The sequence below is a fragment of the Hakea prostrata genome, chromosome 10, assembly GCF_041222555.1.
Source record: "Hakea prostrata isolate BN-2017 chromosome 10, UWA_Hpros_2, whole genome shotgun sequence".
Lineage (NCBI taxonomy): Eukaryota > Viridiplantae > Streptophyta > Magnoliopsida > Proteales > Proteaceae > Hakea > Hakea prostrata.
The window spans coordinates 22,338,538-22,357,697 of NC_142609.1; positions in this window are offsets into that span (position 1 = coordinate 22,338,538).

A 19,160-nucleotide genomic window follows, 5' to 3' on the forward strand; every position below is an offset into this window, starting at 1 on the left:
TTTCCCCTGGTTGGTGGCTGTTTAGTTGAGTCATGGAAGTGCGAACCATAGTGTAGAAAAATAAAGGAATTTAAAAAAAAAAAAAGAAACGAAGGAATTTATAAAAAAAAAGAAACGAAGAAATTAAGGGGAGAGAGAGACATTTTGTCTAGATTCCGACTTGAATCCGGTCAAACAGGATATGATACATTTATTGTTCGAATCTCTTCGGTTCGGGTGAAGCCCGCCTTATATTTAAATTATATAACACGTATAGTTACTATTCATTTGAGAGTTTTTTTTTTTTTAGGTAAGTGGAGAGTAGTTAATTACTGATCTAAATGAACCTCCCTGCCTTATATTTAAATTATATAATGTACATAACAATTATTCCTTCAAGAATAGTCAATTCCTATTCTAAATGAACTTCAATTCCAATTAAAAAAAAATCAAACTAAACTAAATGTGAAATTAACTGATAAAGTGACAAACGAACCATACCTACTTTAAGGGTACGGTTCGATAATTCGGTACAGTTTTGGTACGGTACCAACTTTGAATACTGAAAACTAGATAATTTATTTATACGGTATGGTACAGTTTCAATATTTACAAAAATGGTTCGGTACGGTTTCGGTATTAAATCGGTGAAGGAAAAAGTTTAAACACAATATTTAGTGTGGTACAATTTTGGTATTCATGCCACTTTTATTATTAACTCATTAAGATCCTAATGAAATTGCGATCAAACAATAATAGAATCTGATATTAATAGAAATAAAGTAAATAAATATAATTAATAGAGACAAAGCAAGTAAATCTAAGAATATGAGTGAAAGACGAATCTGATATTAATAAAGACAAAGTAAGTAAATCTAATTAATAGAGACAAAACAGATAAATCTAATAATAGAAGCAAAACAAATAAATCTAAGAAAAGGAGTGAGACGAAACGAAAAACTGGAATAGGGAATTAGGGATGAGGTAAAAGTAAAGTGTTTTAATTGTAAAATTAAATTTATATCCCTTAATTTGGTAAGGTACCAATTCGATATTAGTTTTGGTACATACCGACGGTATGAGTACCTAAAAGTGAAATCGTACCGAATAAATTCGGTTTCGGTATGTACTGTATCGAATTTTAAACGGTGCGATTTTAGACGACGTGGCTTGGTTCAGTTAAACAATTTTTGTACACAATTGACACCTTTACCCATTTCAATGAATTATAATTTGAAGTATGAAAAAGAGAAAAGTTTCCATATCTACTTCAAGATTATACGTACCTTTTTTTTTTTTTTAAAGTACGGGTAGAGAAGCCTTTTCTTTATTAGCAGTCTCATATCGCCATTATACAAAAAAAAATTTAATAACGCCAGGTGGAAGGTCTATTTGATGAGTTTGTTCACTGGGTATACAATTTTTTAACTGCTTTGTATCAACAAAAGAAAAAATTTAAAAACCCAATAAAAAAATAAAAACAACAACAAAAAAACAAAACAAAAGAAATATTAATTCGAGATGGCTGCTTGGCAAATACAATATTATTCGAGATGGCTGCTTGGCAAATACAATATTATTCTTAGGGTCAACTTTTCTTTTTTATTTTTGTGGGTAAATTTAACTCTCTCTTTTTTTCGGTAAATTTTCTTAGAGTGAACTTAAATGGTGTAAAATTGTGTTTTTCGTACATTTATATTGTCTGATGTAGGGCATATGTCCTTTTGTCTTCCAAAAACCATGGAATTTTTATGCATTCTTATAATGTATTTCACCGTGTGATTATTTTGATATCAATTTTCATTCTTATTTTCTATTTTTTTTATTAATTTTAACGAGTTTGGTATTTATTTTAAATATTACTTTTGTTTAAGGGCTTGTTTGGTTACATGAGTCTCAAGATTTCAAATATCTAGAGAAATCAATCAAATCTATGGAGTTATAATTTATAAAATTAGATGTTTGGTTGTGGAATGAAATCTGTGGATTCATCCTAAAAAACTATTTGATCGACGTGATTTTTGTTAATGTGCAAATGTATAACTTTTTTGAAATCTCTGGATTCCACCCCTTACCCATAAATCTACAGATTCACATTTTTAGTGTAAAAATGTGAATCTCTAGATTTCATGAATCTAGAGATTTTTACAACCAAACGGGTATAATTCTCAGATTTATGAATCCAGAGATTTCAAATCTCTGGATTCACGTAACCAAACAGGCCCTAAAAGAATAAAAAAACTTCCAAAATCTATAATAGACTTTTTTTCCCTACTAGTTAGCACGGGCACAGGCACGTGGAGATACTCATGTCGCTAAATTAGAGAAACAAAGAGAGAGAGTACCGATAATGAAAATTAGCATTGTAATTAATATAATCCTTGAAAAACTAATGTAACGAATAATCGAAATCATTTATTTGTAATTCATTATGTTTCTTGTCTTTTGTGTTGAGAAACTTGTTGAGAAATCTACATGAAACACTTGTAAGATGTTGTAAATGCGAACTTTGTCAAAGCTGAAACATACCAAAGTTACTTTCTTTAAGGTCTTTAGACACTCTGATTTATGCAATACGGGTATCAAATGTGTTTTTACCCCTAAAATCAATCAACCTAAACCTTTAAGGTTACAAAATGTTATTTTAGGCATAATCAAGTTGTATTCACTACTTAACAGAAAGACAATAAAGAGAGAGAGGAGGAGGAAGTTCGTTGTAAAAAACGAGCTCAAAAATGGGCCCCACAAGTTGTGGATGAAAGAGTAAGGTCATCTCCCTTTGTGAGAGTACCTATTCAGCTGATCTCTAGGAAAAATAACTCTTTAATGGCATCTCCACACTTTTACTTAGCTGTGGGCTTTCTAGTTCAGGGTCCATGACAAAATAGGCTTTCTAGATCAAGGCCTATGACTCAATCAAAGTCCCCAAGTCCTAAGTCATATATAAATATTAATATTAATTATTATATAGCTATACAACTATGATTTTGTCAGACTAGGGGGTTCATGTCGTACATAAGCTCGCAGATCCTTAACCCTGAAGATATATAATATAGGTCCTTACTATATATATACCAAATAACCAGCTATTTACTGTCTGATGTGGGATTAAAGTTTCGTCACATAAATCATAAAATAAAATGACGTAAGTAAATCATATATTTTATATTAAAAATAATATACATAAGTTTTAAACATTTTTCAATCATTTTGTTACATTTTTTAAATGAATGAGTGCAATGGCACAGTTTTGAGTCCACTTTGAGAAACATCAAATCTGTGTTTGTGGATTAGTTATCATCTCACAGATGAACAACTAGACTTGTCTGAAATAACTTCAAGATTTACAAGTAAAAGATCTGAGATGACAACAGACAGTAATAGACCCAAAAAACATATATAAATTATAATAATATATCAGAAAAATATAAAACAAAAGGCAAAAGATTTCCCGTAGAAAAGCTAATAAAATTACAAAGTATGAGATAATGGCAGATATTACATTAAGCTGTACATGACTAACAAACAAAGGATAAATTCTTAAATATTTGAAAAAATATATAGTTATAGATGAAGTAAACAAAGTAAATTTTAGTGAACGCTTAACAAAAGAGATGTTCAAATATTTAGAAACATTCTTAGAAGAATCAACGAAAGCCAAGTGAGGATTGTACAAAACTAGTTATCCAAATTAATAAAAAAGAAAAAATTTATTAAAAATATACCCAACCTCATATAATTTTGTAAATATAATTAGCCAATGAGTACTGGCAAAGATCAAAATAGTGGAATACTATAATTATAACATGATGCTATGAAATTATTAGGCCCCTCTACGAATTTTTGCACTTCATGCATCAATAGTAATAGTTGCATCTGTAAATTCTGTTTCTTGTATTTATTTCCGTTGATCTCTATTTTTATCAAGTTTTAACCTTTAAAAGCTAAAGATGAAGTTTTAATTTCTGTTATAAGGATAAATCTGGGCATAAACTTCCTCCTATAAGGCCTGAGTACTGGTTGATTTTTGAACAATATAGAGATCTGATGTGTCAGTCCTAAAGTCCTGCAAGTAAGTCCCGCTAGCTGTGTGCGTAAGGGCAGCGTGGGTAGTGGCTGGGCATCTTGATTCTGTAAATTTCTTAAATTATAATCGAAAAGGCATGTGATGGTGCCATCGAAGGATTTTGAGTAACATAAGTTAAATCAAATCTAAGGATTTGAAGCTTTTATGACTTGATAATTTAAAGTGTCACCACATAGTCCATCTGATCACTTGACCCTCACATCCTTCAGGCAGAACCCAGTTCTGTTAATCACCGAAGGAATCTTCACACACACATTGTGGTAATAAAAATAAATAAAAAATAAAAAATCACGAGGTCTACGGTGAGGAGACTAAACGATTCGTTCGCTTCGGCCCTTGTGTGGCTCTCGCATAGGCGCTATGTCACCCACACACTTATATTATAAATATATAAATTTTTAAATGAATTTTTTATTACACATCAACATCTAGAAAAATTTTTAAAAGGTTTTTACATGAGCTTCCCTCCGTTTCATTAGAAACAATTTGAGCCTCCCTTAAAATATAATATTATCAGCCCCCCCAACCATTCATCACACTGTCAGTTTCTTTAACTGTAAATATGATTTTACATTTTTAACCACACTTAATAAATTCATATAAAAAATATTAAATAATGATTATAGTGTTCATTTTAAAATCTTAAACAATATTTTAATATTATTATATTACTCTAGAAAAATGACCAAATTTGTTTTTACCAAATATCATGGCCAAATTTCTCTCCAATTAAAAAAAAAAAAAACTCTTACATGATCATTTTATCACTCGATAGATAATATAGTCATATGAACGAATTAATTTGATTTCAAACAATTAATTGTGTTCCTTCACTAATGGTATGAAATGTGAATAAATGACTTTCTAAGGTTTTGATTTTGAAAGAGGTGCATCATATTTTCAATAAAAATGGAAGAGACTCGTGTACAAAAAATAAAAAACAATAAACATATATGATATAAATTATTTATGAAATTACCAAGAAAATTAGGTAAAGAGATATTAAAAAGATGGAGACAGATTTATAGGACAACCATAGCATAACCTATAGAAGATAATATAGCAATAAAATGTCAATTCATAACAAGTATAAGAAAAGAAAAACGCATTTATGTGATAACTAGTAAGGACGCATGTGTTGTTTGTTGTCGTCGATTTATCATTCGTTCGTAAACGTAGTGGTATTCTTTATTTTAGGCAATGAACTTTCTATGTAAGTTAGTATGTATGTAAGGTTTGAGAAATATTTGTTTATATTAAAGTAGCGAAATTAATTTAGTATAGTTTTTTACCTTCTTTGGAGTATTCTTGTATTTATCTTCAGTGAGTCAATGTTGATTAGTCTGTACTCCTGTAAAGAATAATTTGATGAACGTCATGAGTAATATATAGTCATGTTTTTAGTAATGTATGTAAAATATAGTTTTTGTATTACATTTGAATGCTTATTTCTTTGTAGAGCACATTTTTTGTATACTCTTCTAATTTGGATGCTTTGTTCGACTTTTTTATGCATACTTTTGTTGTTGACATTGAGATTCCTCTTGATAATGCAACGTATAGTTGTCCATGTGAGAATACCGATTCAAATAGATAGATAACGACCATTAATATCATTTGTCCTTGTGACTTGTTAATTGTCATTGCAAAGCTGAGTCGAATTGTGAACTGCTCTCTTTTTAGACGAAAATGATATCCTTCATTTTCTGCTAGGCATAATAGTATTATTGGAATTTGAACCAAATTTCTCTGAAACTGACCAACTGCAATTTCAACTAGGATAACATTCTTTTTAAGTTGTCAACAAACCAATCTTGTTCCATTGCATTTTCTTTGTGTAGGATTTAAGTTTCTTAGGATCATCGGGCAATTTTTTTCAACATCAAACAGTGAGGTGGCAATCCATTTGGGAGAATTAAGAAATTCATTAGGGTATTGTGTGTTTGCATCATCTGTTTTTGACATTCACCTTAGAATCGATCAATCATAATCTCATTTATATTGTCAAATATTTCATTATCAGTTGCTAAAATTGTTTTTTCTGTAATCTCATTTGCTGAATAGACCTGTTGTTGTTGTTCAGGGAAAATTTTCCTTTATTATTGTTAGTTTCCTTCTTTTTCATCTTTCATTTTGATCAACATTTCCTTTGGTATTTTTATCATATCATCATCTTCTGTGGCTTCTTCTCCATTTCCCACCCTCAATAAGTATTCACTAAATCTATAATCATTTATGGCCCTCATATTTGTTGTTAGCTGTAAGTTTTGCATGGTTGGCCATAAGTATAACCTGACCAAACTGGATTCTATTGTTTGGGTTATGGTTCCACGAGGTACAATAGGTAATACTTGTCTGAAGTCTCCTCCAAAAACGACAACTTTCCCTCCGAATGGTGTTATATTACTTATTATATCTTGTAATATCCTATCAACTGCCTCAATTACTTGTCTTTTGGCCATTGGTGCTTCATCCCATATAATCAACTTTACTCTTCGAATCAATTCTGCTTTCACACTTTGCTTAGATAAATTGCAGATACTTGAATCTTCAATGTTAATTGGAATTTTAAATCTTGAATGTGCTGTTCTAACTCCAGATGTTGTTGTTGTAATGGCTATTCCATTTTCTACTCTTATTTTTGCTAGTATTGCCTTGTATAGAAATATTTTTCCGGTTTCTCCTGGTCCATCAATGAAAAATGCTCCACCTATGTTGTCTTTAAATGCTTTTAGAATGATGTTGTATGCCCTTTTTTTGTTCGGCATTCATTCTAGTTGTTGCTTTATAATCTTCACTTGTAATTGGATTGCATATTCATCTTGAATTTCCTTAAGACGATTTGCAGTTGTTTCATTATTTTGTCCATCAAGCTTTGGAAGGTCATATTGGTCTATGTTGTGGCCCATTGACTGTAAGAAGTTATGAACACTTTTTAAGATTTCATTAGTTTTCTCTCTTATGCATGCAGTTGCTTTGTTAAAGTCTTCAGATAAGCGTTCAAAATGTTCTTTCCATAGTTTTCGAACATCTGCCGGTTCACAATAAACCAATATTGTTGCAAATAAGTTTTCGAACCATTATTAACATGTTGAATAATGTCCCATCTCTTAAGTATTAGGAGATTGAGTTATCGCTTTTAAGTAGTCCTATCTTCTTGCAACTTCTTAGAAAGTGTTGCATTGTTCTCCATTGACACATATAAGATTTTCAAATAATGTTGCTCATTTGATGTTATTCAGTAGCATTCTCAAATAGAATCGCTCACCTTCAATTGGGTTAGCCAAGTTGATTCGTCCAATTGCCTCTTTAATTTTTCTTATTGTCCAACATTTTCCTTGATTATTTCACACAAAATTCTCCAGGAATTATTTGTATAAATAATTCGTAGCATCTTCACATACTGTGTTCATTTTGAAGAATTCAACCAACATTGTTCTCGTCGTATTATCAGACTAAATCATATTAATGAGATCTATATTCTTCCAGTACCAAACAAGTTGCTTGTTTGGTAGATGCAATTAAAGATTTATCACATAAGGGAACATCTCATTTAAATTGTATTCAAAGATTCTCCACATTGCTTATTGTGCTGATACCCACCTTGCATCCCTATATTGTTTTATTTCATCAATTAAATATTCTTCAATTTTGTATGCTTGGGAAATTGCAACACGGTCATGCCCCTTATATACATACTTATAGAGATATTTTACTACTTTCAAAAGATATGGGTTGTAAGGTACAACCCATCTATTATCCAACAGATGTTTCCTTATCATGACTTGTCTTCCATTATTTGTTCTTCTATAAATTGGATATAAATCTTGTCCTCGCATTGTTTTTTCATTGTAAGATCTTGGGTAACGATTCTTACAAACCCTGTTCCTCATGCAAGCATTATGTATATTCAAGTCTCTGCAAGGTCCATGCATCATATGCTTGAGAACCTTCTCATATAATTGTTGTTATTTTTCTGCATTTGGAATTTCAGTAGAAACATATTTGTCAAAAGTATCTGGATTTGTGATTTTTTTTTAAATAACTAACATGTGTGCATGTGGTAGTCTCCTTTTCTGGAATCCAATGACATGTACTTGTGCACAAACTTTACCAAGTATTGATTTCTTAAAAATCTGCTCTTTAAGGTCGTGCAACTTTGCTTTGAAAATCCTTGCAGTAAGATCTGACCTATTTTGTGGGACTTGTCTTCCTTGTAATTCTTGTTGAATCTCAATCCACTTGAGATTATAGGTCATAGTGATGAAGAGATTTGGTTTACCATATTTTTGGACCAAAGCTAGTGCATCAAGATTTCTTCTACGCATGTCTCTTGGGCCTCCAATAAATTATGCAAGTATGACCATTTTCTTCCCAACATGATTTCTCCTTGTTTCTCCAATTGATATACTATCAAGAATTTCTTGGTACAATTCAACTCGGATGTTTGATTGTCTGCCGCGGAAGAAATCCAACTCTGTTGCCTCAATTGTGATGTACATGTCCATGACGAATTGATATAACAATCTTCCAGAGAGTAATAGGATTGAATTATCATCAGCTCTGATTTGTAATTTGTAGCAATAATATGATGTAGGAGATATATTATTTATTTTCCTTTCATAAAAACCTATAGATATTAAAATTTTCATTAATCTTTTTTTTTCACGACAATATAAATATGTTGGTTGTATTTTTATTTTTTAAATATGTTACCTTCATCATGTTGTCCTTCACCTTGAAAAAAAAGCTTCCTCCTCTAAAGTAATTCCAGTTGGAATTGTTGTTGGGGCCCTTTGTTTTAATGTTTCGATGCCAACTGACTTTTCCATTTGGGTATAACAATGGATATTGCAATGCATCATAACATATGTAGTAATACTTCACTGAATGTTTTTTCCTGAATTTCATTGGATAACTATGTCACACTTTTCTTGGATGTTTGGATTGTTTCCTTCAATCCATATGTCTGCTACTTGATCAATTGTAGGCTCGTTATAGATTCTTTGGTCTAGATTGATGTCACTCTTAATTACTATTTCATGAGACTCTAAAGAACCAGCATCTTTCAAGCTTCTGAAGAATCCTGCATATGGATTATTTGAAAGTATTTGCATTATATTCAACACTAATGGTGTGAAATCCAGTCATAACCTTGACCCGAAAACCCTATTTTTTGTAGGTTCGAAGACCCGAAGTAAAGGAACAATTCAACTATGGGCCATCTGTCACATCCAACCAGCCGGTACCCTACCTGGCATACCCGTGTATGTGATCCACAGTTCAAGGATCAAGCATCGAGGGACCATGCCTCCCACATACGCGATAACACAATCATGAACAATAATAATCAAGGTAAAAGCAATAATAAAAGAAATCATGGATATGATCAGAACAGATAATCAGAGTGCGGAGATATAAATGATACCAAATGTATAAGTGTGATCAAAAGAGAGAGAGAGTAAGTGGAAGTCACTCCCTCAGTGGCAGCGGAAAAGTAGTAAGAAATCAAATTTAGTTACAATCCAACATCTAAAGAGTAACTCAGTGAAAATTAATTACATTTCCAAGTGTTTAACAAAATCCAAGGGTGGGGGACTAGACAAGTGTTTCCTCTATCTTAATGAATACATCCTCGTAAGTGTAGACGAAGAAAGCCCAACACGGCCGTTCCATCACCACTGTGGAGCTAATTCTGGTACGCAATGTAACCCTCCTCGGTACCATAATCCCAATCTTCATAGTAGCCACCACCCAGAGGGTAGTATGTGGAATCATGGTCCGTCTTGTAGGTCGTACCATCGGGGTCTTCAACACCTGTGGGATAATCTAACAAACATTTTCACAAAAGGATTGAGTTCAAAAGAACTCAGCAAGGCAGTTATTCCATAATTCATAAACCATACGAGTACAAGTCATAACATGATGTAATATGATATGAAACACATGATGCACATATGATTCTAACTCTATGAATGCTAGTCTCTATGGTAGACATGCTTTAAGTCATAGCACCATACTTCTTTCGGTAAGTCTCAGTCACTTAGCACTGGGGGGAATTGGGTCATGCATCCCTCTCGGACAATCCATGGTTGGGGTTCTGGTCACCGCTCTCTCACATCACCATTTAGTCTAAGTATTGGCGCATGTCAAGGTAAAACCTAGCCCAATGCAAGTCATCTACTCAGTCGTATCAAGTCAAATCCGGATACTTCCATTCCTCCCATCCAGGGATTATTTCCGGTATCCTTCACATTAGAGTCACGGATATTACCCACTGGACTCACCAACCCTATTTGTGAAATCCCCCGGATTTCTATCCCTTTAACCATGGCTTCAAAATCGAGAAAATCGGGCCTCGAGTTGACGGCAAATGTGGGCCATTCAAGTGGAGCCCGAAGGGTTGGAAATGGAACCAATGTTGGTGGATGACCCTTGTGATGACTCATCAACTCTCCTAAAATTTAAGTGAAGAAAAAGATTAATCTCGATGGTGTAAAAAGGGTGATTTTGGAACGTACGTAGATCGGCGATGGAGAATCCGATTGACGCAAATAAGGTATCAAATCGAAGATCGTCGAAAGACATTTCCAACAAGCCAAAAATCACCAAAATAGGAGTCCATTTGAGGGGTCAACTTGGGACCGGTTGAACGGCCGGTCGACCGCCCCAACCCCCCAGCCATTTTCCAGCTTTGGGGAAGAATCGGGTTTTTCATGTTTAAAACCCTATTTTGAGTTTCTAACCTCTCATACTCGCATTTTAGAAGGCTAGTACGAAGCTGAGGCTAAAGGAGGAAGAGAAACCAAGGGAAAGTAAGGTTTCTAACCTTTTGGATGCGTGCTAACACCCGGATCATTGCGGAAACGTTAGGAAAGGTAAGAATCATCAAACCCTCTTCTTCAAGCTTAGTTTTTGGAGTAATTCTTCGCAATAAATGATAGATTGAGTAGTTGTTGCTTGATAGGTGTTTTGAATGCTTGCAAATAGTTGCATTTATGTTCCCCTTTGGTTTGTAACTGATTTGTGCGAGTCGTTGCAAACGATTTTGCATTTTGGCTCTCAGACCCAACCAAGAGCACTCGCGAGAGCCCAAAATTGGGGTTTTTTGATTGAGATGGAATTAGATCAAATTGAAGGTATACTTAGGACACTATTGCTGCCAATTAGACATTCCCAAAGTTTCGTTTCGATTTGACTTAGAATCGATGGTGAAATTTGATTTTTTCCGAAACTAGGTTGAGAAAGGTGGGTTCGAAACTAGTTGGCAGATTAGGCTTGTGTTGGGTTATTTTGGGAACTTTATTAAAACCCAATTGACTTCTAATTTATGTCTAATGATCCTCTTACATGATTATGTTTATTTTGATTATAATCACCAACTTGTAAGTGTGACTTTGTGGAACCTTGGAGAGCTTATGCTAACTAAAAAGGTGAGGAATATACTCAACCTTATCTTGCATGTTTAATTATGTAATTAAATTTCATTATTGATAATATTGCCTTGTTTTAATATTTATTATCTTGTGATTATGTGTGGGACTTTGCACGAATGAAAGGTAAGCAAGTATATTTGCTTCTATTTTCAATATTCTTTGAAAAACAATATGAGAATGTATGGGATGGATGAGATTGAATGGATTGAGTGTTTATTTTACTTTCAAATTCTAAATAATTGATATGAAGATATATGGATGATGTTGAATTAAATTACTCTTTTTATTTTATGTTTCAAACTAGGGTTGTGGGTTCGCCCATTACCCTAGTGAACTTACATGAATATGCATCTAGACTTAAGTACATGAATGCTAAGTGTCTAGAAGTTTTTGGCTAGGTAACCTCACGAGTACTACTACCCTTCCAGCAGGGGTATTGAAGCCGGTTAACCCGTGATGTTAGTGGCTGGGTCCTGAGCGTCAAGCAGGCCCACTATCATCATAGAGAGGTAGGGTTGCATATAGTAGATAAGGGCTCCTGGGCGCTCAAGACCGGTGAAATGATCCGTGAGAGGACATGGAGAGCATCATGTCCATTATATGTGGACGACCACTGGGTTAAGGAATGGGATCCAACAGATGCCTCCCGTTGAGGATTTCATTTATAGGTGGAAACGTATTGAACCAAAAGGGCACTAGGCATGAGGGGAGATATCCGGACCATATGTAGTACGAGACTGTATGACTTTGCACTGGGCTAAGATTATCCTTGACAGGCGCCAATCTCATACCAAACGGTGATGTGAGAGAGTGGTGACCTATACCCCAACCATGGCTTGACAAGACTTTACCCAGCAACCGCGAAAAACCCAATAGACGTCTCTTGTTGAGGGAGAGTGACTGAGACCACCCAAAAGAGATTGGTATGCAAACTTAATGCGTATCTACCATAGAGACTTCATGATAAAGTTAGGAGCATAATATCATAATCATTCATACATCATATCACTATCATTAATTACATTATCGATACTCAAATTATATGTGTGGTGTGGGATCTTGTGTACGAATGCACGATATGATGTGGAATCTTGTGGACGAATGTATGATAAGATGTCGAGTTGACCTCACTGAGTTCTGTTGAACTCATTCCTTTTTGTATGTTTGTTTCTATTAGAATATTTTGCAGGTTATGAGAACTCCTTCCAAGTGGAGGATTCGTCGTCGGCAGGCTTTCTTGAAGGAGTGACTGAAGAAGATGTAGACTTGCATGGAGCTTCATGCTTGTGCAAAGACTATTCTTATGAGGTTGGATTCCATTAGGGAACCAGTTTAGTTTAATTTTCGCTGCAACAAACTATGTTTCATTCAAACTCTTATGTCCATTTTGATTAACTTTAGATATATGGATGACTGTAACCTTTTGATCAATCAAGTTTGATAACTTTATACTTGAACTTGATTTATTCTTGTCCTTTTAATTATGCTATATCTTGTGTTGTATGGAATTGTCACTGAACCTAGGTCCTGCAGTGTATCACCCCCACGGCTATTCGGGTATGGCCAGATCTGGCTGGGTGGGGTGTGACACTATTGGTCATCCACAAATAGTAGACGGGAAGCTCTCACGTCCTCTCACGGATATGACTCACCAGTCTCGAGCGCCCATGAGCCTAAGTCTAGCTATTTGCAACCCTACCAATAAATGGCCCCTTTTGGGTATCCGTAGCATGGTTTATGTCCTCTCACGGGTTGGTTACCGGTCTTGAGAGCCCATCAAACCATACACTACCACGGGTCGTTCAGTCTCAATGCCCTTCCGATTCGAGTCTAACATGACAAGGACATGCATCTTAGCCACACAATTAGACAATCCTATGTATGTCATCCAATAATCTGGGAAAGTGTCGATGGGCACCTTCGGAGAACATCCCATACTATTCCCTTCGACGCCCAAGGACAGAAGCGTCAATAAGACACTCCCCAATCCCAGATTATACTTAAGCAATCACATGCTCAAGTCCATTATACCATACACAAATGATACATCATCATAATAGAAGTTAAGTCATAACACCACAATGATTCATCATATATATAATAAACAAGAGTGACTAATCATTATAACAAGAATATATATAAAAGCACAATACTACTGTTCTAAAGCATGTATAGCAGTCTTATGACATTCAAAAGTAATAAAGAAACTATGTTCACTAAGTTATGAACATCAAGACATAATCACATAGCCTATGTATTTATGGCGATAACCATCCTTACCTTACGCTATGATGATGGTGATCCAAAGGTCACACAAGAATAATCCAATGATGGTAATAAGACCCTAGACAAACATAAATGAAATATTAGAGAAGAAATCGGGAAAATCGGAGGTCGAACGGGTCAAAAATGGCGAAGGACACAGTTCAGTAGCATGCTTGGTCGATGCTCCTTGGTTGATGGGATCGACCAAGTAGGATCGATCAAGACAGTCATGGGGCTGCATAGTGGATTTTGGTCAGAAATCGGTCTTCTGGGGCTCGGATCGATCCGGAACTTGGAGGGATGCTTAATAACAATATAAGAACACTACTAATCAAGTAATTAACACAATCTAAAGGTCTAATTAGAAAGCCCCAAATTGGACTACTAAGTTCTATAGACAAGAATCATAGCATGGATTGAAATCAAATGCATTTGCATTGGAAATGAATGAATTAGCTAGGGAAATTAATATGAATTGGGTTAGAATCATATGCTAGCAATAAACATAGACATAGCACACTATAAACCTCAGTTTAGGACAAGAATGCATGAAGTTAAGAAGAGAATCAAAGGAATGCATATGCAAGGCTTGAAATGAGAGTATAACATCAATGGAAATGGAATAAGATCAATGATTAGCTAAGAGTGTACACTTGGAGTGATGGTTGCAAGGTTGCAGCATCAACTTCAAGGTACAACAAGAAAATAAAAGACAAGAGTAGGATAGAGAGTGAAGATAAGAGTTCATACCTTGTAGATGATAATGGAGGCAAGAATCAAATGATTGGCAATGATTAGAGTAGAATATCCTTCACCAATATCAAGGAGGAGCTTTGGGAAACCTTCTCCACATTCTTAGGTGTTGCAATGATTAGAATAGGGTTCAAAATATGAGGCTAGCATAAATAGGGTAGGGAATATTCCAAAGGAATCATTAACTCGAATCTGGCAGCCTTGGTCGATGGGATCGACCAAGTAGGATCGACCAAACATAGTTCAGCAGAAAAATCAGTACTAGTTCAGCAACTTCGGACAGGGATTCGGAGGGCTATACAGGGTCAAATTGAGTGAGGTTTTCTTCTACAAGTCAATCAAGAAGTCTAGTTTTGGGGAATACCTTCGGATAGTGCATGGGAGTTCATTAGGTACCCGTACTTCAACTAGTTTACCCCTCTTCGATGTGCAGATTTTCACTAAACACTGACAATGTACTCAAGTAAGGGGCATCATCGTCAATGTCCATGGGCTCGGACTCCGACACTAGATCATCAACTAGTAGGTCCACAAGTCTCTTCTACCACCGCTTCGGGACCAACAAACACCAAGGGTTCCGGCTCAGGGTAAGGATAGGGCTGGATTTCACACCATCTTAGTGGAAGCCATGGTGTTTGACCGGAACCCATGGAAGTTGATGATGGTGTTCCATACTTGGAAGCTTTGGCAGATTTGGAAATAAAACTGCACCTTGATGAAGATGAGATTAGTTGATGGACTTAAAGCTTAGTTGGACATGATTTGAAGGCATTCCTCTATGCTAGGTAAGTCATATGTTTAGTTGGGAGAAGCCCATTGGATTTGGAAGAAGTTTGGACCTTGATATCCCGGTTTAAGCCTTGTTGTCATGCTTGGTCGACTGGGCCAGTCAACCACCCAATCGACCAACATGGACACAATCTTTGAAGATCCTCTGTTTAGGTCTTTTGGTGCTCTATATATTAGAACTACATGTTTCTTAGCCTCTTTTGTCTCTAAAACCCTTAGAGAACGTGAAGAACCCATCTCAAAGCCTCTCTTGTGATTGAAGAAGATCTACTTGCAAATTTTCATCGATTGTTCCTCAATCAAGGTTAGTAGTCTCTCATACTTGTTACTGATTTACTCTTGCCATGAATTAGTCTCTGTACTATGATTATGAAGAAAGTATCGCATCCTTGCAAACACCTCTTTTACAGTATTCAAGGTTGGGAATGAATCTCCATTCATTCCTATGATCTTCATACTTGATCATAGCCATGATTCTTATGATTTCTCTAGCATATTAGATCTGTTTTAATGTTAGATTCATGTAGGATCTACTGTTTATGTTTTACTAGAATGAGATCTTATCATCTCTAGTTCCTCTCTTGAGTTCATAGTTTGTTTTCATTGAAAACTGTGATTTTTACCAAATTAGAAAGTATTGTTTTTGACCGTTGTTGGTATTTAACCTATGCTAGTTAGTCTTAGATTATTGTTTCTAATGTTCATTTAAAATTTTAGAGTGTTTTGAGTCTCGGAAGATGAGTTTCGGATCAAAATTCTGAATTCTGTTGCGTACTGTTCATGTGGTCGATTGGACCAAGCTACCACCCAATCAACCAAGGCTGATGGTAGCTTTGTTCTTCGTCCAATTTGATCCGTTTGACTTCTAATCTTCTAGGCCTTTTTCCTAATGATGTATCTATGTTTGTTTAGGGTTCGTTTTCTAACTTTAGAACCATTCTCTTTGATCTTAGGATTTTCATTGAAGCTAATTAAGGTAAGGACAGTTGTTTCCATATTAACTTAGATTGCGTGAATCTTAGTTTCTAAATTGGGAAACTCATGGATTTACTACTGTTATTACATTTTCTGATTTTGATGTTACTGCTGTAAGTATAGTAGGACCTTACTCATGTATTTCTTTTATTACTTGATCATATGCGAATACTTATTCATGAATGTTGCTTATTCAATTGATCATGCTTTATGTATTCTTCGTTATGATGAGATATCAGTTGTGTGTGATATGACTGAATTGGGGAATGTGAATGATTAGGTATGCTTTGGGATTGGGGGTTGTCCTTTTGACATCTCCGTCCTTGGACATCAGTGGGAATGGTATGGGACATTTCTGATGGTGCCCTTTGACGCTTTCCCGGATTATTGGTTGTTATACCTAGGGCTTGTCTAGCAGTGTTTGGCTAGGACGTCCCTGTTATATCAAACTTGATTCGAAAGGGTATTGAGACCCAGTAACCCGTGGTAGCAATGAGGATTTGTGAGCGTTCAAGACCGGTAACCAACCCGTGAGAAGACATGAGAGCTTCCAGTTTATTATTTGTGGATGGTCAATAGGGTTGATGAGTCCAATCTGAGTTGGTTGTAGCCATCGGATACGCTGACTCTAGTGAGAAGGATACCGGAAAGGATCACCTGGGCGAGGAATGGACGTATCTAACTCTAACTTGATATAAACAAGTAGATGACTTGCATTTGGCTAGGCTTTACCTTGACATGCGCCAATACTTAGACCAATGGTGATGTGAGAGAGTGGTGACCTAAACCCCAACCATGGAATGTTCCGAGGGATGCAGGACCCAACTATCACCGGCAGACCCAAGATACCAAGATGGTTGAGGGGGAGTGATTTGAGACCTATTCAAAGAAGTATGGTGCTGTGACTTAAAGCATGTCTGCCAATAAAGACCATCATACATAGAGTTAGATTCATACATGCATTGTCTGTCTCATTTCATTTTGCATCATGCTTTACTAAGTTGTTATGAATATGACTTGCCTTGCCTTGCTGAGTTATTTTGAACTCAATCATTTTTTGTGCAAATATCTTTGTTAGATTATTCTACATGTACTGACGAGTATGATGGCCAGTACTATGAAGCGCAAGCCGATGATGCATACTATTCTCACTGTGCTAGTGGTTATGAAGATCCCTAGTGTGATCATGTTGCGTTAGTTGCATACCAAGATTAGCCCTACCTTGGAGTGGAAGAGGCTGTGTTTAGTTTCTCTAGTTTATGTTTATAAAGATACATTTTATAAATTAGAAGAGACTTTAGTTTAGTTTGATTATTTCTTTTCTTTTTCTCTTTTGAAAATCAGTTGTAATCTTTCCTTTTTTTAGTTTTTGAGCTACATTTTTGCTGTGATATGTGGAGTGAATTTTTGCACACTCTACATTTTGAATATTATATTGTATCATTTTTTCCGCATTCTGATTATATTGTCATTCTCTCTTCTTATCTTTATCTCTTTGTTTATATAATGTTACATTGATTTTATCTTGTTCATGATTATGTTATTGTATATGTGGGAGAATGATTTATTCGATACTTGATCTTTGGGGCTGTGGATCACACATTCGGTATGCCCAGGGCAGGTACCGGCTGGGTGGATGTGACAATTGGCTCTTTCATTTTTATATCTTGAAATATCTTCATTCTGTTTTCAGCTCATTTTCTGTGTCGAAAATATACAATTGCAAATACGGGTTTTGTCTTTCTGGAATTATTGGAGGTAGTTCATGATAAATTTGTCCTTGAACTCTAAATGTATAAATTCCTCCTTTTGCATTCGCTAGTTCTTTATCAACATGTACTCCAAAAGAAGTAAATGCAAAGATACTATTATATGCCTGTATATATCTTTTGAAATCTTAACTCTGTTATTTGATTAGTGAATAGCTCATATAGGTCAGTTGGAATTGTTGTTGGTGCTAGTACGACATTTCCATTTGACCAGCATAATGAAGGAGCTTCGTTGGAATTTCTTTGCTCCACAGTGTAGCATGATGGAACTTGTTGTAGTACGTGTATGTTGGAGCATTGTAGTTTCAAATTTGTTGTATTGACATAGTAAATTAGATTGCTATGAAAGATATATAGAGTTTTAGTGAGACTTTTTTGTTACAATAGATCATGATACGTCTTACCTTTTATAATTTTTTATTCATTTTGATTTTGATTTGAAGAGCTTGAATTTTAATCATATTGTATTACTATATGCAACTAATTTCTCGATTTTTGGGCTTCTTGTCTTCTTGCCCTTTTTAACCTTTTAAATTATTGTACTTTTTTCTTTGATATTCTGAACCTTTATTTATCCGCTGCATAGTGGTATACTGTGGATAACAAAAATGATTTGTAATTATTTATTTAAAATTTGGGTATGTCATTATGCATGTACGTTAATAATGGATTGTGTACATAAACAAATTACAAGATATCTAAAGATACAATTCAGTATTTAAAAATTGAAACAGTAGTTTGGAAAAGTAAATAATTTTTTTTTATGGATCTTCAATCTTAATCTTCTTCCTCCCTGGGTTCTCGTCTATTACATCTGTTATTAATTCATTGTCGATGCAATTTGCTTCATTGAGTATTTCTGCAACAATACTTCTTCTTGATCTACTTTGTTGATTTGAATTGTCTATCTTGAAATAGAAATTACAAATCTTTGAGATGAATTTACGAAAGATTTGTTGGTTTTGCAACAAATTATTATTATATAAGTTTTTTTTTTAGAATAATTGAATAGAATAATGAAATAATTATGAAATATTTTTGTGGTTTTTTACCTATGTTAATCTATCACTGTAATCAGTTGCAGCACATTTTAATATCATTTTTACC